This window comes from Tursiops truncatus, chromosome 3 (assembly GCF_011762595.2).
Source record: "Tursiops truncatus isolate mTurTru1 chromosome 3, mTurTru1.mat.Y, whole genome shotgun sequence".
Lineage (NCBI taxonomy): Eukaryota > Metazoa > Chordata > Mammalia > Artiodactyla > Delphinidae > Tursiops > Tursiops truncatus.
The window spans coordinates 141,680,146-141,702,910 of record NC_047036.1 but is presented as its reverse complement, the minus strand read 5'-3'; positions in this window follow the sequence as shown (position 1 = coordinate 141,702,910).

Here is a 22,765-nt window from a genome sequence, read left to right as displayed (position 1 = left end):
GACCTAGTTCTGAGCAGATAGGATCATGCCACTCCCATGCTCTTTTTTCTTCAGAAAAATCCAAGCTCTTTTGCTGGGTTTTCAAGCTCCTTCATCAACTGACCCTGGGTGACCTTTCCTGCTCATTTTTCACTTCTTTATCTGGATAACTTTTACTTCTCTATGTAGATGGGGTTCAGGGGTTGACTCCTTTGGGAAGACATTTATGATTGCTTCTCACCCCTAACAGGGCTTTGTTCTTGCTTAGTGTTCCCATAAATAGCTATAGATGTTTCCATCACTGCATTTTCTACACGACTGTATGTTACCTGTTACTGCTTCACTTGCTCCTCTAGACTATCTTGCTCATCGTTGTCTTCTCAATTCTTAGCACAAGGGCTTCCATAGATTCAATATTCAGTATATACTTGAGCTAAGGAGAATATTATCCATGAATAGCTTTGAGTTTTTCTTTATCTAAATTGCTCTTGTGTGGTGATAATGTCTTATGCAATTATTAAACTGCCACTCATATTTGGGGGGTTAAGTTAGATCAAGTTATTTTTATAATGTTTAATATATGATTTTATTTTGTTATATGATTTGATTCCCTAGTCTACATTTAGAAAAGCAACCTGTCAAATGTTTAAAAAATGTGAGCATTTAAATGTACATAGTGGGTCCTTACAGAATTGTCTACCGAGCACTTTAGTCTGGATATTGCTCCTCAAACTTCACCCCATCCACACGGTTATTTTAAGACCTAGGTTCGTTACTCATAGGTTAGTTGTAGTGGGACCCCCATCATCTAAGGAGAGTTGACCAGTTAAATTTAGGCACCTAACCTGAGCTGAAACATGAGTCCCTCCCTAGGAATTCTGGAGATGAAACAGAGAATGTATGTATACTCTCTTTTGGCGAGCCTAGAATATGAGATGCAATTTTTGGCAACTAGATTTCCCTCCACAAGGACCCTGGAAGCAAAGAAAATCTCCTTTGCAGAGAGAAAGAGAAGACTGACCATGATCACTAGAGAGAAGAGACAAAATATGTAAATCATGTTTTAAACATGTGTGAATTTCTTGTTTCAGTAATTCCTTAGGCCTAGCCATATTCTTGTTCTTGGGCCTCATGAATGACCTTAAGTATCCTTATAATAAATATATACTTTTTCTTAAGTCAGTTTGAGTCAGATCTCTCTCACTTGCAACAAAGACCCAAATTATTACAATATACAAGACAGGGTCCAAGTTTCTCTTCAATTATGCATTTCAATTACTTTTCTGATACATGACATATTTTCTTCAAATATTTCAATTGGGTAATTACAAACTTAATTCTGGCAACAAATTAGTGAAAAATCAAGGTCCGTGAAAAACAACCATTCCTACCCCACATGTGTAAAGAAGGAAATTAGAGGTAATTTAGAATTGTACAAGCATAGAATGAATGAAGTCCAAACCCCTAATTTTAATGTTCTTTCTTTTTGTTCTAATCTAAATAATCATTTAAAATATTAGACCTTCAGTGGCAACTAACATTAAAAGGAAGGAAAAACATTTTTCCTCCAGTTAAAGATAAAATGTATTTGGAAATTTTGGTCAAATTTTATGTTTTGCTGGTTTACCTAGAATTTTTTCCATCGTCTCTTCATCTTGTTTGGGTGGTGATTAGAGATTTTTGTAAAGACAATTCCTGTAATAATCATGCCTCTTTGCCACTGGAGAGTACTTCCCTCCTTCCCCTTTGCACCTCACAAGCATTCCTTGATTAGACATTCCAACAATTCTTGGAAGGAAATTGGGTGATATTGTCTGTGACTCCATGGCCTCTGAGGAAACTATCTATTTTAGTTTTTTAGAAATAAACCAATCATAAGGACAGCAAGTATATCTATCAGCAAAAGGACAGAAATCGCAACATTCTGAAAGTCTTACTCATCAAACAGGAAGTCACTGCCAAAAGAACATTTAGCTAATTCCCTAATGAAGGTCTGGCTATGATTGTAAGACAATAGCAACAAAGTCTTACAAGTGCATCCAAAAGTGTTTTGCTTTGTTTTGTTTTTTTTCTACTTCTTTGTAGTTAAGTATTCAAATGTTCTTAATTTCATGAAGACACTGATTTATACAAACTCTGCTTTAGGTTGAATCCAGCTGCCAACCAGCCCTATATAAGCAAGTTCCGTGTGTGTGTGTGTGTGTGTGTGTGTGTGTGTGTGTGTGCATGAGAGAGGGAGGGAGAGAGAGAGAAAGAGAAGAAGGACAGACTATACTACAAAGCTGCAGTAATCAAGACAGTATGGTGCTGGCACAAAAACAGAAATATAGATCAATGGAGCAGGATAGAAAGCCCAGAGATAAACCCACGCACATATGGTCACCTTATCTTTGATAAAGGAGGCAGGAATGTACAGTGGAGAAAGGACAGCCTTTTCAATAAGTGGTGCTGGGAAAACTGGACAGCTACATGTAAAAGTATTAGATTAGAACATTCCCTAACACCATACACAAAAATGAGCTCAAAATGGATTAAAGACCTAAATGTAAGGCCAGAAACTATCAAACTCTTAGAGGAAAACATAGGCAGGACACTCTATGACATAAATCACAGCAAGATCCTTTTTGACCCATCTCCTAGAGAAAGAGAAATAAAAATAAAAATAAACAAATGGGACCTAATGAAACTTCAAAGCTTTTGCACAGCAAAGGAAACCATAAACAAGACAAAAAGAAAACCTTCAGAATGGGAGAAAATATTTGCAGATGAAGCAACTGACAAAGGATTAATCTGAAAAATATACAAGCAGCTCATGCAGCTCAATATCAAAAAAACAAACAACCCAATCCAAAAATGGGCAGAAGACCTAAATAGACATTTCTCCAAAGAAGATATACAGATTGCCAAAAACACATGAAAGAATGCTCAACATCATCAATCATTAGAGAAATGCAAATCAAAACTACAACAAGATATCATCTCACACCGGTCAGAATGGCCATCATCAAAAAATCTACAAACAATAAATGCTGGAGAGGGTATGGAGAAAAGGGAACACTCTTGCACTGCTGGTGAGAATGTGAATTGGTACAGCTACTATGGAGAACAGTATGGAGGTTCCTTAAAAAACTAAAAATAGAACTACCATATGACCCAGCAATCCCACTACTGGGCATATACCCTGAGAAAACCATAATTCAAAAAGAGTCATGTACCAAAATGTTCACTGCAGCCCTATTTACAATAGCCAGGACATAGAAGCATCCTAAGTGTCCATCAATGGATGAATGGAAAAAGAAGGTGCAGCACATATATACAATGGAGTATTACTCAGCCATAAAAAGAAACAAAATTGAGTTATTTGTAGTGAGGTGGATGGACCTAGAGTCTGTCATACAGAGTGAAGTAAGTCAGAAAGAGAAAGACAAATACCATATGCTAACACATATATATGGAATCTAAGAAAAAAAAAAAATGTCATGAAGAACCTAGGGGCAAGACAGGAATAAAGACACAGACCTACTAGAGAATGGACTTGAGGATATGGGGAGGGGGAAGGGTAAACTGTGACAAAGCGAGAGAGTGGCATGGACATATATACACTACCAGATGTAAAATAGATAGCTAGTGGGAAGCCGCCGCATAGCACAGGGAGATCAGCTCGGGGCTTTGTGACCACCTAGAGGGGTGGGATAGGGAGGGTGGGAGGCAGATGCAAGAGGGAGGAGATATGGGGATATATGTAAATGTATAGCTGATTCACTATGTTATAAAGCAGAAACTAACACACCATTGTAAAGCAACTATACTCCACTAAAGATGCTTAAAAAAATTAATTAAATCTTTAAAAAAAAGTGCATATAAGGGGACTTGTGCAGTTTAAACCAATGTTATCAAGAGTCAACAGAATATGTACATCTTTATACACATATAAAATGGTAAGAAAAATAGCATCTTCATTTTATGCATGAGAATACCAGGGCATATTTATTAACTCATGCAATTATTCCAAGTTTCTTTTGAATAATCTGAAACATTTCGGACTTTGGGTTAGGTTATAGTAACTCCATATTAAGCACAATGAAAACAAATACACAAATATAAATGAATGGATCTTCCATTTAGTAAGACAGAGTGAGGTGACTAACTCTTTGCTTTTTAAAGATACATTGAATTACTATTACTGACAAAAAACGATTGTCAAAGAAGACAGCAAAAAAACTCACTAAAGCAATAATGGTATTTTCAATTGTATTTCAGATTTTTAAGACTGGAGTAAGTAAAACAGAACTTGTAAATATAAGGAGGACCATTTTAAAGAATTAGAAAGACCACAATGGATCTTCTCCAATCTACATTGCAGAGATGAGTATATTAGTAGTCTTAAGTGATCCCTAGGAGTTACATGACCTTCCCTTCATGAAGTGGTCCAGAGCTGCTGGCAACATGGGAAGTTCCATATGCTTATTGAGGATGGGTGCAAATGCAAACTCTTGACAACTCTAGCTGAGTTTAATCTGTTAAATCAATGTTACGAAAATGCTGGTTTGACCTCTGCCTTAGAAATTGTCGGCACAGTTTTCTGTCAGGTATTCTATTGCTTGTTTAAATATTCACACTTTTTTATGTCACATGAAAATACTCATTGCTAATAGCAAAATTCTGGATTCAGGTACAAAAGGCCATACTTCAGATAAAATAAATAAGTAATAAGGTATTATCAAATACAAGACAAGGAATTTTGGCACTGTGGTGGCAGCAAATATGTTGGCAATCAGCCCTAGAGAGTGTTCTGTGGCGCATTCTACAAAGGTCCAAGGTGGTAAGTCTAGAAAAGGCATTTTTTTCTTATTATTTACCCAAGCCATATTAGATGATGTTCTGTAGACAAATCTCTGTAGCACCATCTAACCTATTCTTCATTCACTGTTGCATTTATGGATGGATGAACTGGTTGGTTTATTCATTCTTTTCTTTATATATGCAATCATTATGTATTCAGAACCTGCTATAATACGTCAGGTACTATATTATATATTGAGAAAAAATTAAATACAACATAATATTTACTCATTTGTTCACAGTCTAGCCAATACCCAACAGATGACAAGGTAAGTGTAATAATACTGATGTGTACAGGCTATTAAAGACATTCATAGGAGGGTCTAGATGTGAAGGGTTCAGTGTGTACCTGAAAACATGTTGTGATATAACAATCTCATACCCACCATGCAGAAATGTTTACAAATGCACTGTTTTCTCATTGTGAGAATATACTCAAAGTCTCTGAGTTTAATAGGTAATTAGAATGACAGTTTTTGGAGATAAAGAAGAACTAGAGTCTAGTGTCTTATCTGCCATCTTCTTAGGTGTCTTTATCACTTTGAGGCTCAGTTTCAGAATCTTTAAAACAGCAATAATAATAGTAATTGCCTCAGGAGTGTTTAAGGATTACATATGAGTGATTATAAAATGCTCATCTCAGTGCATGAGATATAGCTGAAGCTCAATATACAATCACTATTATTATTTCCAATAATTGCTGCAGCCAAAAAACTATATATATATATATATATATATATATATATATATATATATATTATACAAGGTTCAGGACTCAATATCAAGAATAGAAGTAAGAATGAAACATACTATTTTCCCTTGGTTGATAATTCAATTCAGAGGGTAGGAACAGACTTTCAAAGAGTAATTTAAAAAGAAAATGCAGTATTTATGTTCCAAGTTACTAGCTAGAGATGTCTGAGGCAGTAAAAGTTGAGCCGATTGCTAAAGGAAGGATGGCGTTTTAGACATATGCAAAGGGAGGTGGTAAGTTTTAAGACTCCCTCCCTCCACAACTGTTTACAATTCATAAAATCTTAGAATCAAATATTTGACACAAAGATAAATTTTTTTGTGGTAATTCTAAATGATTATTTAATCTCTGCATGAATAACTCTAAATGAAGATGTAAGTGGTATTTTGACAGTACAATAAAAAATAGTTTAGCATCACATAGTCTGATTTCAAACTATATTACAAAACCACAGTAATCAAAACAGTATGATATTGACATAAAAACAGACACATAGATCAATGGAAAAAAAGAGAGAGCCTAGAAATAAATCCATGCATATATGGTCAATTAACTTACGACAAAGGAGCCAAGAATATACAATAAGGAAAGGACAGTCTTTTCAATAAATTATTCTGGGAAACTGGAAATGCAAAAGAATGAAACTGGATCCGTATTTTACATCATACACAAAAATAAACTTAAAATGGATTAAAGGCTTAAATTTAAGACCTGAAACCATAAAAATCCTAGAAGAAAACACAGGGGGTAAGCTGCTTGACATTGGTTTTGGCAAGGATGTTTGAGATTTGACACCAAAAATAAAGGCAACAAAAGCAAAACTAAGCGGGACTATATCAAACTGAAAAGCTTCTGCACAGCAAAGGAAACCATCAATAAAATAAAAGGCAATTTACAGAATGGGAGGAATATTTACAAGTCATATCTGGTAAAGTGTTAACACCCAAAATATAAGAAGAACTCACACAATTCAATAACAAAAGAACCCAAACAGTCCAATTAAAAAATGGGCAGAGGAACTGAATAGATATTTCTCCAAAGAAGATATACATACCAAAAAGATGTACCTGGCCAACAGGTACATGCAAATGTACTAACATCACTTTTTATCATGGAAATGCAAATCAAAACCACAATGAGATATTATCTCACGCCTGTTAGAATGGCTATTATCAAAGAGATAAGTGTTGGTGAGGATATGGAGAGAAAAGACCATTTGTACATTGTTGATGGGCATGTAAATTGGTGCAGCCCCTATGGAAAACAATGTGGAGGTTCCTGAAAAAAATTAAAAATAGAACTACCATATAATTTGGGAATTTCACTTCTGGGTAAATATCTAGAGGGAATGAAAACAAGATATTGAAGAGATATCTGCACTTCCATGTGCACTGCAGCATTATTCACAACAGCCAAGATATAGAAACAACCTAAGTGCTCATCAACAGATTAATAGATAAAGAAAATGTGGTATACACATACACACACACACACACACACACACACGCAATGAAATATCTTTCAGCCATGAGAAAGAAGGAAATCCTGTCATTTGAAGCATAGATGGAACTTGAGTTGCATTATGCTAAGTGAAAAAAGAAAAGCAAATACTTCATGGTATCATTTACATGTGGGATCTAAAAAAAGGTCAAACTCTACAAAGAGTACAAAAATGGTTGCCAAGGGCTGGGAGATGAGGGACATAGGGAGAGGTTGGTAAAAGGGTACAGACTTTCAGTTATGAAATTAATAAAGTTTGAAGATATAATGTATAACATGGTGAGCATAGATGAGAACGCTTATCTGAGATGTTTGTATTGGGAGTAGATGTGGAACACTGTTCTCTTTGTCCAGTCCCCTCTCCTTTTTTTTTTTTTTTTGGTAATTGCATTTTCAACCCATCCCCATGCTTACCATGGGAAGAATGAATTAATGCAATGTCCACTTATCCACTCTCTGGGACTATATTCATTTTTCCTGGGATATGCAACTGATCTATCCTGGACTAATAAATCCCTATCCAAATTTTATTTTGGAAATTAAGGAAAGGTAAGCAGGCACTCACTATACTCTTGCTTACTTGAATTGAATTATATGCTGAACTTTAATGTTTAGGAAAGGTGGTGACTGGGTTTAAGTACGTTTTTACTAATCAGACTGCTATTTTGCAATGCTGAAGTTGTGAATTTTAGCATTTATAATCCAATCACATCATTTGAGGAAGAGTAATAAAGCATGGCTTACATGATGTATCCAATCAGAGATAAAGACAGGGAACACGACTGTCTTCTATAATTTTGTTATAAATCACAAAATGTATAATTTTCATGCTAAAAGCTTAAGAGAGACATGTGTGCTATGCTGGGGTTCACTTTTTTCTACAAGGGGCAATGGAGCATTTTTATCTGGTTGCTTCTCAAAGACGGGGAGCCTTGACAGTGGAAGGAAATAACCATTAACACCAGATCCTGGATTTCACAGAGGACCACATGATCCTTATACCCAGCAGTAATATGTACAGTTGTTTAGGCAATCTGAAAATAGACTAAGAAGCAATGTTCAGCTGAGACTCAGGATGCTTCTCTTGAGGAGGTTGACTTCCAGGAATACAGGCTGAGCTAACATCAGGTTTGCCCAACTCAGTTCCTTTTGGAAGGGTCATCTTCTTCTATAGGGAGTTCTTACCATTGGCCAGATACAGTGGTATATAATTTATGAAGATAATGGTGATGATAAAGATAAAAGAAAATGACAAAGGAAAGTTAAAAGTAAATAAAAATGCAGAATAAGAGGAAACAGCGGAAGAGAAAATGAGAAAAAAACAAAACAAAGCAAAAGCAAGGATAGAAGCCAAATAACCAAAGGCTGCACCTTGTACTTCATTATGCATTAGCTCTTTAGATTTGCATAACTCTATGAAGGAGTTATTATTTCCCCCATTTTGCAGATGAAAAAGTGATGATCAGAGAGATGAGGAGACTCTCCCAAGCACCTGCTGTTTTGATGCTCAGAATCAATTTTGTTATCCCACTTTTTTTTTTCCTCCAATAAGAGCATTCCAATTTCTACTCTGGACCCACTTATCATGCACTCTTATTATATGTGCTTAAGTTTGAGCTCCAGGAAAGAGCATGTGGCCCAAACTTACACTGTCCATCCAATCAATGCATTTCATTCCTCTGGCCTCAGTCATTGGCTGAGGAATACATCTCTCAGGCTTAAGACTTTTGTTTGAACTGTTAGGCTGAGAAAGCTCAGTTTTCCACTGAGTTTGAACCTGGAAGCATTTAGGATTGGAACTGCTAGCCTCCATCACATCACCAAGTGGAGTCTAAGAATGAAGTCAATAGAGAGAAGAGAGTTGGAATAGAGGTAGAGACTGGGTCTTGGTGACATTGTCAAAATCTTGACGCTAACCATGCCTGAAAACTACATTACTCTGGCAATTTTACTTATATAAGGAATATTTTTTTCTGCCAATATTTATGTGCATATAAGCCTGTGTTGTTCTTTCACCGGCAGCAGAAAAAAAAATCTTGACTAATACATAAAGCCAATTAACGAGTTAGTGGTAAAGAGGGTATTCAGATGAAGATTCTCTGACTCTACCATTTATGTAACATACTGTAAAACTCCCCAATTTAAAGGAAAATTTCTAATGCAAATAATATTGTTTAACAAGGGGACTAGCCTAATTTTGGTTTGGCTTGTTATACTATCAATTTTTTTCTTCTTTTGTAAAACCAGGATAATAACATTATCTCATTGGGTTGTTATAAATACTCAGAGATAATTTGTGTAAAATGTCTTGAATAATTACAGGCACATGGTAAACAGGCACATGCTAAAAATTTATGTTAGAAATTGTCAGAATTATTCATAATTCTTATAGTCAAGTGTGCCAGAGAACAACTATTTTCAAAATATTTCTTTCATTTAGATGATAAGAGTCATTAGGGTATCATTTACCTGGGTCTTCATTTGTTCTTATCAAATCAAACAAAAAAGAAAGATAAGAAATGTAAATGAAAATGCTTTATACCTTACACCTTTGTGTGAAAGTTTTTTCTGGACCTTTTTTTTTTTTGCGGTACGCGGGCCCCTCACTGCTGTGGCCTCTCCCGTTGCGGAGCACAGGCTCCGGACGCGCAGGCTCAGCAGCCATGGCTCAAGGGCCCAGCCGCTCCGCGGCATGTGGGATCTTCCCAGATCGGGGCACGAACCCGTGTCCCCTGCATCGGCAGGCGGACTCTCAACCACTGCGCCACCAGGGAAGCCCTGGACCATTTTTTTTAAGAAAAACATCTTTCAGAAAACCAGCTCACAACTTTGGTGTTTTGGTATATTTAGAGTCAAGAAAGCCACCAGAAGGGACACTTTTAGATGTCAACATAGTGACATGAGATTTGGGCAAGTTTTTCAACTTTGAAGGCTTATTTGGATCACTATACACTACAGATGCATCCTCCCACTCTGAGGGTCATGCTCAATTTATAGTTCTTGTTTGGAATCAAGGTACATGGAAAAGGAAAGTAGAAATTGAGTTGTTTCAAGGATAAAGACAACACCTGATAAATGCAAAGCCAGACCACTCTGAAAAAAAAAAAAAACAAAAAAGAAACGGTCAAGTTAGTTACACTTATGCCAAGCACACAGAATTAATCTGATTCTGGTTGTTCACAGGCAGAATCAAGGGGAAGAGTATGAACTACAAGCTGCTAGTAACTCCCACTGGACAATGAACGTGACGTGTCAAAAGGTCCATGTAAATTCAAAACTTTAAGACCTAGAGGTGTATTGAGAAATACTCTGGTAATATTTTTCAAGTCTCTCCTTGAATAGCAGTGACAATCTGCCAGGGGAAGTGAGTGCAACAAAGCTCTACTTAATATCTCCCAAGAGCCACAGGTGCAAGCTGATTTCTCGAGCCAGCCCCTAGAGACAAGCAAACGTTATATTACAACGAATGTCATAAGACGTACAGAGAGTAGCATAAAATGCCTAATTTATTCACAAACTGACATTTTATTTAGTGCAAATAGGCAACTTGGGCTTTTACCGAGGCACTTTCAGTAATGAAAGGGTGTTACTAAAATAGGTTAGAACAGCTGACATTGTTGTCTTTATAACACAAGTTGCTGTTCTTTGGCTGTGGCAGAATTTAACCATAACATATAAGATGTCTAGTGTTCAATAACCTTCCTAATGAACATATGCTCCTCCCTAGTCCAACACTACATGATTCCTCCCTGGCCATAAGCTTTGGAGGTCAAGTTACTGTTTATTACTATGCATCAGTGTTTCCAGAGTGATTTTTGCACAGGAGTGTTTTTTGGAGCTCTGCATTAATTTACTACTCCAGTCAAAGGTTAACTACTATAGTGAATGCTGTGCTTAGTTGAGCACAGGGTCACTGTGTACTTTTGCTGCTCTGACAATTTATATCTGTTTATGGTCTCTGGCAATATGGCTTGATAGTGGGGTCATCCTTAAACATTAGCTATTTTCTATATTCCTATCAGCCCTATAAATATTAAATAACTGCTGTATCATTCTAGAGAGTTACAATTTTTTTCTCATCCCCTTATTCTTTTTATGTCTAAGCTTATTGCTGGATGTACACAAAGCATATTAGGAATCAAATGACATATTGTGACAAGTGGCTGTCAAGTGCACAGATTAACCAAATGTAAATGAGTCTATTTCTTATTGAAATTGCAAGGGAGGTAAAGCCTGTTTTCCCTGTGCTCTTCTTTCCAAGCCTGGACCTCGTTCCCAACTTAGTCCCAAGATCCAACATAAACTTTGTCACCTCCTTGAAAGAAAAGTGAATACATACCCACCCTTGATACCTAGGGCCCTGCAGAGTTTCTGATACCTAAGAAATGCTTAGTATATGTTTTTTGAACTACACTAAGACACAAATGTATCATTTACAAATTTCTGGTACCTTTTTATTTTAACAAATGAATCTTGGGGGTGTAAATAGCTTCAAGTACTAAAAGACAATCTCTAATTATGGATTTCAAAGGCTGATAAGAAGAGGTATTTTGAGGGAGGGGATTTTGGTGCATTTCTTTTATCACATCTTGGACCAAGATGGTAAAAGCCTGCTGATAAAGCTAGACCTGAATGATATCTAACTTTAAAATAAGATAAAACTAAAACCTCACCTCCCATGACTATGTAGACTACCCACATGGCATGTCTTCATGCTGGGAGAAATAACGATTGTTTAAAAAGAGACTTCAAATGGTTGTAAAATATAAGCTTCATAATTAGGAAGCTGAGAGAGAAATCTGCCAAGCACTTCATTATTATGGCTGCGGTTGTGCTCTGTTACCACTGAGGTGGATGGTTTTAGGGGCCACACACGGCCTATCCGCGTGAGCTTTTCAGGATATGCCGTTGCCTTTAAACAGAGCACACGATTATTGCTCTCATGCAGGTTTTCTGAACGACACCTATGAATGTAGAATACAGCCATTCAAAGAAAGGTGGAGGTGCTTCTGCATCAGATTTGTGAGCTGCTTGAAGCTCCCTGCTAAAGGTGAAGGCCCACTTTCCAATGAAAAGGTAGCCTACAAATGATGGCTGCCCCGGAACTGTGTTCAGCATGCAGACTGAGCACGAAGGGTCCGCCCAAGACACCACCCACTGTCATTTCCTTCCTCCTGTGTCAGTAGGGACCAGAAAGCACAGGGATCTTAGACGCGCCAATTATCAAAGAGCATAGATTTGTCGATGCTACTTCCTACTGGTGCACAAGAAAAGAAGTACATGGACAGGGAAAGTATGTTTTGAAGCCCTTTTACCTAGAGGACTTCAGAACACATCCCAGCACTGTGAATAGATTTTAAGGCAGTAACGTATCGATAAGAGTCTCTGTTAAACTTCGGACAGCAATTAGAAAAAAATATCCTGAATCCTACCTTCATCTATGATTAATATGAGCTGCTGCTAGTTTATTGGTGATGGCAAATAAAGAGAACTACTCGGGAGAGAATATCATCTTCAATTACACAACTCTCAATGAGTCTTTTTTTGTTTTTAATTTTATGAATGCTATGAAATTTTACCATTTCACTCTATTTTTGATATTGCTTATATGTGCATGTTTCATATGCCCTCCGAACTTCTACAGAACCAGTTTAATCAGCCAGCTGCTATGCATAAGTGATCCCAAGTGGAATTCAGAAATAATTTCAACATTGCTATGTTGCAGCTCTTACAATTTAGAAAGAAATATCAATAGTTTGAGGAAGACCAGCAGTTTAATACTGAACTTAGCACTCAAATAAATTAAAAATGGGAAGCTCTCCAGGAACACCTTCATTCATTGTATCTTGCCTCTTCCACTCCTCAGAAAAATCTGCCAAAAACACATTAAGAATCTGTAGCAATAAAACTCATTCCTTTGTGGTATCAGTCATTGCTGCAGATAGACTATAATGCTGTAATTTTATTGGACACAAAATCTAATATGATTAGATAGACTTTTGGAGTTTTTGTAATGATGACTAGAATTATGATCGTGGCCCATCTGAATGGTATCCACTGGAGTTGTGCAGTAAGAAATCTTAGCATGGTTTAAAGCTATCCATGTCATTTGCTCCCGGGTGAGAGTATATGTACCAGCCAGTACTCCTCCATAATGCATTTCAACAATTTTGAATTGCAGTAAAATCAAGATTCCTTAAGAACTCCCATTACAATAAATGCTGCTAGAAATAGCAATTATTGGGGCATGTGTGTCTGTGTGCATATGTGCATTCCCCCACTGAGTTATAAAACCATAATTCTTTGCATTAACACTGAGATTTTAGAACCTCAGTAATATATCCACTGCTAAGATACCACACAATGGGAGTCTTATATGTGAGTAAAAAATGTTGAATAAAGATTAGCCTTGCTTTAAGCAGCATTACAAATATCTGATTCTGCATTTATTTTTCAATTGTTCATAGTTACTCTTTTATTATATACTCTGCTTGAGACTTCTGTTTGACCCTAGATTGTTCTTTCTTACAAGAAACACAACATAAAAGCCTATCTTTCTGGATTCTAATATCCACCAGTAAAACCCTGGAGTTTTATAGAAATAGATACAGGTATTGATTTCTCTCCATAAAGATCATAGGGAATTCATGACTTCTTGGCTACTTTTAATTAGCATAAAACATGCTTTGTTGAGCGAAATTGTGGGTCTCTGAATCTTTAAAGAGAAATTATTATAGCCGAAATAGAAATATAAAAATCCAGGGAGTCTAGGTAAAACTTCCTTCTTTTAAAAAATATGCTCTCAAAATCTTTATGCTGAAGTTAGACTGCAAACTACATTTCATTTCTTCCCATGGTACTGAATTTAGTTTTTCTGTACATTTAAACCATGTCTACAATTGATTGAATGGTTCAAAGCAATACAATGTTATTATAAATCTTTTGCAAGGCTGTGGTGATGTTTTGTTCTGCCCTTGTACGTTACTTGTCACTGTGGAAAATGTAGCAGTATACACCCTGAGATCTTAGCAGAATAGAGAGGCTGTTTCCAAATGTGTGCCTGGCACAAAGATTTCACACTGAATTTGAAACTATCAGGTCTCATTTTGATAAGGAGGCTCCCTATTTTATGGTAGCAAAACAAACCAGTACAAGTCACTTGTCATTCATGACCACTTGTTACTTCGGAAAACCACATATACATCAAGAAAGCGTTGTCTTCAAGGCGTTACCAAAAATTTCCCTCTGATGCAATTAATTAAAGTAGACATACTTCCCTCAGATTTAGAACCTTAACTCTGTCAGTAATTTACTGCAGGCCTCAAGTGACAGGCTGTGTGAGTTGGTTAGCACAGTGTTTTCCAAAGGCTCAACTGCAAGATTAGTTTTAGTTGGTAATAATATTTGAAACACCCAGCAAGCAAGAAGTTCCTTTTTCTAGTCTTTCAATGTTTCTTGTTACATCAAAGAGAAAAATTCTGCAGCTATATGTCTTTAACATCTCTTTAATACTTCCCAATCTCTCTGTTGCACAAAGAAAAGGCCTTAGGCTCACTTTTTGGCAGGTAACAGCATCTAACTAGATTGCATAATACTGAGGTTTTTTTTTTTTGGTGGGGGGATATATTTAATGTTATCTTCCATTCATAAAAATTGATATAGGTATTTTAGAATAAAAATTTGTTTTTATAGTACGTTTAAAAATTAATAAGTCAATTTAAGACTGCCATTTCAACATTAAGGAATAGGTAGTAGGGGATGGGATATGGCGCCTTTCTGAAGGCCACCTGTAGTAGAACCCAGGTATGCTAAAGTCAAGAAAGTGGTACATTAATGACAGCTATTTGGAGAGGACATGGTGCAAACAGAGTCACATATTTCAAGCCCAAATGAACCAGTTGTCTTCCCTATAGTGTAATGATGAATTTGGAACAGAGACTGATTACCTTTTGTGTCTTTGCAGAAAGGTCAGCTGAAGCCGATCCAGAAGACCTGATGGCATGTACACATGAGAAGAAGGTTTGAATATACCAGGGAAATCAGCTCCTATAGAGTAGTGCTCTGAAAATTTAGCGTGCAAATGAATCTCCTGGGATCTTGTTAATATGCAAATTTTCATTTAGTAGGTCTGGGATGAGGCCTGTGATTCTGCATTTCTCAGAAAGGTCCCTGCTGCTGGTCCAGAATAGCAAGGAACCCAGAAAGTTAAACACCGAATTCCTGGTAATTCTTACTAAAAAGAAGTGGAGAAAGGATCCTTGGATACAGCACATTGGAGATAGGCCAGAAAGAGAAAGCTGATTTTTAAACTCTTACCCAGATTTTGAGGGCTAGACCTCTGTATTATAATGTAATGGAAGGCCATCATAGCATTGTCATGGAAGGGTACACCCACCCCTAAAGAAACAGATGGCTTAAACAGGAGGCAGGGCAGAGGTGAATGTCATGAAGATATACATTCATATGGAAACGTCCAGACCTGAGGGCAGGGGCATATGGGTTAGGACAGAAGAGCCAGAAGTGTTATCATTACGAGAGAACACTGGGACACGTGGAGGAAATGTATGGTTTGTTACTAGACACAGATTGTAAAATCAGCACAGAGAAAAGACAGAGTAGTGATGGGATTTCAACTCTCCAGACATCTGCTGGAAGTCTCATTTGGTTAACAGCAGAATGTCTAACAGGTCCTTGACTTGCTTTACTAACAGCTTCATCTCCCAGAGGAGAAAATTTCCCGGGGGAACTGCCATGCTGTATGCATTTTTGGCCAACCAGGGAGAATTAGTTGGCATTTCAACAGTGCTAAGTAATTTAGGAGTGAGACATCATATCATTTCAGAGTTTATGATAGGTTGGGAGGGAAAAGATAGTCACATATACTACAATTTATTCAACTGGATTCCAAACAATTTGGAGACACTTGACATGAGATCGTTGGAAGGCAAATTTCTCTCAGCTCTCAAAAATTCAGTTTTGGTTGTATAATACAAAACAATCTCAAGGGGAAGGGATAATAAGAGGTACCTGAAAGTCATTGTAAATATTTAGGAAACAGTTTGATGGCCGAAGAGACTTTCACTGTCCAGGGAGCCAATGCATTCTCCATTACTGAAGATAATCTCTTTGTAGAGGGAAATGAACATAGCAGCAGGGTTGGACGGCCTACACTTTGCCATCTCTGCTCTAGCTGCCCTGAACTAGTTTAGTACTCCAAAGTACTGTACTCTCTCTCTCACCTCCAGGCCTTACTGCATGCTGTCATCTTCTCTGAGAATGTTCCAACTTGTTGAATGGCCAATTCCAACTCATTATTTGGTATCAGCTTAATCATATGGTAGGTGTCCCGGACAGGTTAGATCCCCTCAAAACAGCCCACATTTCCACATTATTCAAATCATTTTATTTCATGTGTCCATCTTTTCCAACAATTATTATGTTTGGGGATCTTGTCTATTCTGTTTTTTCTGTATCCTCAACATTTAAGCAATTCCTGCCATATACTAGACTCTCATAAATATTTGTGCTATGAATGAATGAGATAAAGTATATATTATTCTAACCCCTTAAGACCAAGGCTTCTATCTTATTAGTGTCTCTATCCTCTTAGGTTTTAACCATGTTTCCTATACATTTTTATTTGTTGAATTGACTTACCCATTCCTTCTGCCCCTCCCTGTCCCCACTGTTCACTTTTTCTACTTGTTTCCTCAGAGGGAAATGAAGAAGACAGATGAACATTTCAGTTCATTCCTTGATTCTTTCTTTCATCAAACACATCAGATTTTTAAATAAAATATAAAAAGAAAAAAGTAAAAAGACATAAGCATGTCCCTAGAGATGACTATTTTGAGGAACAGAAATGAAACAGGAACTCAAAGTGCTGAGACTGATTTCTCCCAATTCTTCAAGGGCTTTGGGTCTCAGAACAGAAAGAAGTAGGTATATGGTGATGTCATGGCAGTTAAAATTGCCCCATATCTCATGAAGACTGAACTCAGGTTCATTCTTTAAAACTGTAGCCTGGAACATCCCTTCTCTGCCTAGGAAACAAAATGTAACTAGTGATTCCTGCAATTTAAGCGTCTATGAAGCTAAATTAAAGGGCAAGAACAGGCACAATCTCTCAGTCAAGCCTGGGCCAGGCGGCCCACAAGTTGGGTGACTGGATCTGAACCCCACAGGACAGGAGTTCTGAGCCACAGCTATGAGACCATGAGAACTTGGTTTTGGACCAGGGGGCTTAAGAGTCCTCTTTAAAGGTTGAATGTTGTAGAGAGGTTTCCACTGAAGATGAAACTTAGAGCCGAAATTCCAAAACTGACTGAGAAAAGTTACAACATGCAGGATCACAAAATTGACAATCAGGTGATTAATTCACTCCAATACAAATGGAAATGATGCAAAAAAATGACTTGAAACTGAGTATCTTTAGGATCTTTGAAGATAAATGAAGAAATGAATCCCAAAATATGGAACAGAAACTATAAAAAAAAATTCATGGAAAGAAGAAATAAAAACAGGTGGGAATTTTTAAAAGAACCAATTAGCATTATTGCAATGAAAAACATAGTCAATGGTTTAAAACAAACACAAAAAATCAATCTAGTGGGGGGGCTGAAACACTAACATGTAATTATGCAACTATGTGGGTGAATGTGGTTATGAAGATAAGCAGATGGTGGCACAAATGCCTTAACACCGTGGGTCCTGATCTAGCCTGGTTCTTGGAAGAAAAAGAAATCAGAACAGTAGACGAGGAAGGAAGAACAGAAATTAGCAGATAAAGAGAGGATATCTGCCAGAGATGGAATAAGCAAAGCAAGAAACAGTGTCTAGAGGAACTATAAGCAGTTCAGCATTATTAGAGCAAAAAGCATAAGTAGAGACTCCGACAAATAGGACTGGAGAGAGGCCAAATCATGAAGGATCTTTTTTTCTTAAATTAATTAATTTATTTTTGGCTGCCTTAGGTCTTTGTTGCTGCGCACGGGCTTCCTCTAGTCGCGGCCAGCGGGGGCTACTCTTCGTTACGGAGCAGGGGCTCTAGGTGCACGGGCTTCAGTAGTTGTGGCACGTGGGCTCAGTAGTTGTGGCATGCGGACTCTAGAGCGCAGGCTCAGTAGTTGCGGCGCACTGGCTTAGTTGTTCCACGGCATGTGGGATCTTCCCATACCAGGGCTCAAACCTGTGTCCTCTACATTGGCAGGCGGATTCCTAACCACTGGGCCACCAGGGAAGCCCCTATGAAGGATATGTGATGCTATGTTTGGAAGACTGGATTTTATCTTGTGGTGAAAAAAGGCAGTCATTGGAGGGCTTAAATGTAAGGTTCAACATGGTCAGATTTATTTTTGAGTTGGGTCACTTTTTTTTTTTTTTTTTTTTTGCAGTACGCAGGCACTGTTGCGGCCTCTCCCGTTGCGGAGCACAGGCTCCGGATGCGCAGGCTCAGCGGCCATGGCCCAGCCGCTCCGCAGCATGTGGAATCCTCCTGGACCGGGGCATGAACCCGTGTCCCCTGCATCGGCAGGCGGACTCTCAACCACTGAGCCACCAGGGAAGTCCGAGTTGGGTCACTTTTAATAGCTGGGTGGAGGATAAATCAGAATTGATTGGTAAGATCAGGGTCAGAAAAATTAGACAGAAGGCTGCTTTAATAGCCCAACTTAGAAATGATGATTACAACAGCATTTTCTTATTCATCTTTGTACTCCCAGCACTCAGTCCAGAACACGGCACTGAGTAGGCGCTTAAATCATGTCTAAAGTTGTGATTTTGTTCAGCTTGAAGTCAAATGATTTCCAAAATTGGTAAAGCTGAAGTCATCATTAGCCACAGATCCATAACCAGAAGCAATGTTTCTAAAGATAGATCAGCAGGAATCCTGATCAATGTAAATCCTTTGCATGGGTTTCAGAAAGATAGAGGTTATCTTGTTCTAAATGGTACATGTTAATCACATAGTCCTGGAGATACACTGGCCATTGGCTAAGGCTTGGAATGATATTTTTCATGACAGGATTTGAGCTGTGTCCAGAATTTCTGTGTGACTGGACAAATCCCATGCCAAAGGATCACAGGAGCATTCCATTCTCATTCTAACACTAGTTTGAGGAAATCAGTGGGAGGAAAACACACTGTATTTAGAGGGTGGGGAAAAAAGCCTGCAAACAAATTAATATGTATAGTAATATAAAAGCCCTGCATGTACAGCACACGTTCCTGCCTTTGGAATTACACAGCCTGCTTCCTGCACCTAACTGTTGGCACGCAGCAAATGTAAAATATTAGCAATAATAATTACACTCTGCATATGCTTAATGTCTATCAATAAGGCTACGGCTCTTAAATTCCCTTAAGCTTCTTTCCATTAGAAGCAGTAAATTAAATATATATATTCAAACAAATTAAATGCTGCTAACAGCTTTTCTAATTTGTAAACACTTGCATAAACATGAGCTTTATCAATTGCTTAATTAATCTGAAATGCCAACTTAAAAAGTGAAGTAATGAACAATAAGCATATTACCACCTTAGGATATTATTGCATCTAGGTGTTTTTACAAAAAGTTTAAAGATATGCTTTCTGTATATACTAGCTAAAGTTGTGAAAAATCAATCAGCTCTTAGGGATTAAGGATAGTTTGGAGCTGACCAAGGTTGGTTAGCTTTCTGAATAAACTATTTAATGAAAAAGAAAATCTCATAGGCTTTTAATAAGCAAGTAGCTTTTAAGTCAATGAAAGTGAAGTCTGGATTTTATGCATTTGAGTTTTCACTTATTGCAATATAGTCAACTATTTTGCTATAATTTAAATAGCGAACAAAATTAATTTCCAGGACTCTATAACTTTTTAAACTTAGGGTTTATATTAGCCCTTGTTTTTAATCTATTAGCAAATATTCCATTAAATTTTTTTTCTATAATTACTATTTTAGACAATTTTGATATGGATATTGTGTATGATACATAAAAGGTAGGAGTTGCTGCTTTTGACAAATTCATCTTTTATTTCCTCTCATTGCACATATTAAGCATTCAAAAACCCTCAAGATAACTGCTATACAAATGAACAACTGTAAAAATATGAGAGCTACCGTCAAATGAGGAAAAAGGGCAACCTCTCCTGTGTAACTCTTACTTGTTAAGTGGAAGTTGTAAATGATTGAAACAGCCCCTAATATCTGTGAGACTCTTCAATTTTGTTACCCAGATCATAAAGAATCCCTAAAATAATATTAGCCAAAGGATTATACCAGTTTAAAGCTATAAGTGGACTTAGAAATAAGTTCTCCAAACCCACCCATTTTATAGAATGTGAAACTAAGCCCCAGAGATAATGACATAGAGTGATTCATGATAGAGGTGATCAAGAAATCTCTTGCATCACCATTGCCAAGCCACTGATGCCTCTTTCATCCCTTAAAACATGCTTCTATCCTGAGATACAGATAACCATCCTGCTGGGGCAGTGTTTTGGCATTTATTCTTCTTCCTAATAGTAGTATGGCATAGACCAATCTTTCCAGCCCACTGATGAGAATGCTATGTAGGACAGAATTAGAAGCCTCAGTGAAATGGAGGTAGATTATATCTATTGCTTCCCCTTTATCTCTTGGCCTGCCACTCTATCATAGAAGGAAATTAAGTTGGTCTGGCATGATTCACTCTACACAAAACCTAGTTTGCTACTCAGAATTCTGTTCTTCTCCAGGGGATTGTAATATGATTTTTTAAAAAATATTTTTTCTAGTATCTTCTTGATTGTTACAGCCAAGTTGACCATTCTATAATTAGCTGGGTAGAGCCTTTCCAAATATCTGTTTTTAAGGGAAGATCTAAATATGCTCTTTTCTTTCAGAACCTTTTTTTGCCTTTTAAAAGTTCTAGCAATTAATAGGGCATTCTGCAAAACTATGTACCAATCTCTGAGTATGTAGATCTCATGTCATCAGACCCTGCTGATTTCAAATATGCAATGATTTGTAAAGTATCTTCAAGTATTTTCTGCCTTTTCATTCTTTGGCTTCTTCCTTTATCTCTCATCTTGACTTTCTGGGAAGCACTCTTGATTTTCTTCCTCAAGATAAACTTTTTCTTAAAGACATAAGTAAAAATCTAAAAATAATGAAATCTCTGCAGTTTTTGTTTTTTCCTCATTTGTCTGTCATGGGATTTCTCTGCTTTCCTATTCGCATCTGACATTTTCCTTGATTCTGTATTGCTTCATATAACTGAGGAATCATTCTTCATTATCTATTCTACATTTTTTTCCAACATCTTTATTGGAGTAAAATTGCTTTACAATGCTGTCTTAGTTTCTGCTGTATAACAAAGTGAATCAGTTATATGTATAAATATGCCCCTATATCTCCTCCCTCTTGCATCTCCCTCCCACCCTCACTATCCCACCCCTCTAGGTGGTCATAAAGCACTGAGCTTATCTCCCCTTGCAATGCAGCTGCTTCCCACTAGCTATCTATTTTACATTTAGTAATGTATATATGTCAATGCTACTCTCTCACTTCATCCCAGCTTACCGTCCCCCCTCCCCAAGACCTCAAGTCTATATTCTACGTCTGCGTCTTTATTCCTGTCTTGCTCTAGGTTCATCAGAACGATTTTTTTCTTTTTTAGACTATATATATGTGTAAGCATACAGTATTTGTTTTTCTCTTTCTGACTTACTTCACTCTGTATGACAGACTCTAGGTCCATCCACCTCACTAGAAATAACTCAGTTTCATTTCTTTTTATGGCTGAGGAATATTCCATTGTATATATGTGCCACATCTTCTTAATCCATTCACCTGTTGATTGACACTTAGGCTGCTTCCATGTCCTGGCTATTGTAAATAGAGCTGCAATGAATATTGTGGTACATGACTCTTTTTGAATTATGTTTTTCTCAGGGTATATGACCAGTAGTGGAATTGCTGAGTTGTATGGTAGTTCTATTTTTAGTTTCTTAAGGAACATCCATACTGTTCTCCATAGTGGCTGTATCAATTTACATTCCCACCAACAGTGCAAGAGGGTTCCCTTTTCTCCACACCCTCGCCAGCATTTATTGTTTGTAGATTTTTTGCATGGCCATTCTGACTGGTGTGAGGTGATACCTCATTGTTTTTTTGTTTGTTTGTTTGTTTTATTTTGTTTTGTTTTTTGCGGTATGCAGGCCTCTCACTGTTGTGGCCTCTCCCGTTGTGGAGCACAGGCTCCGGACGCACAGGCTCAGTGGCCATGGCTCACAGGCCCAGCCGCTCTGCGGCTCTGTGAAGCCATCTGGTCCTGGGCTTTTGTTTGTTGGAAGATTTTTAATCAGTTTCAATTTCAGTGCTTGTGATTGGTCTCTTCATATTTTCTATTTCTTCCTGGTTCAGTCTCAGAAGGTTGTGAATTTCTAAGAATTTGTCCATTTCTTCCAGGTTGTCCATTTTATTGGCATTAGTTGCTTGTAGTAATACCTCATGATTCTTTCTTTTCTCCAGTGTCAGTTGTTATTTCTCCTTTTTCATTTCTAATTCTGTTGATTTGCGTCTTCTCCCTTTTTTTCTTGATGCGTCTGGCTAATGGTTTATCAATTTTGTTTATCTTCTCCAAGAACCAACTTTTAGTTTTATTGATCTTTGCTATCGTTTCCTTCATTTATTTTTCATTTATTTCTGATCTGATCTTTATGATTT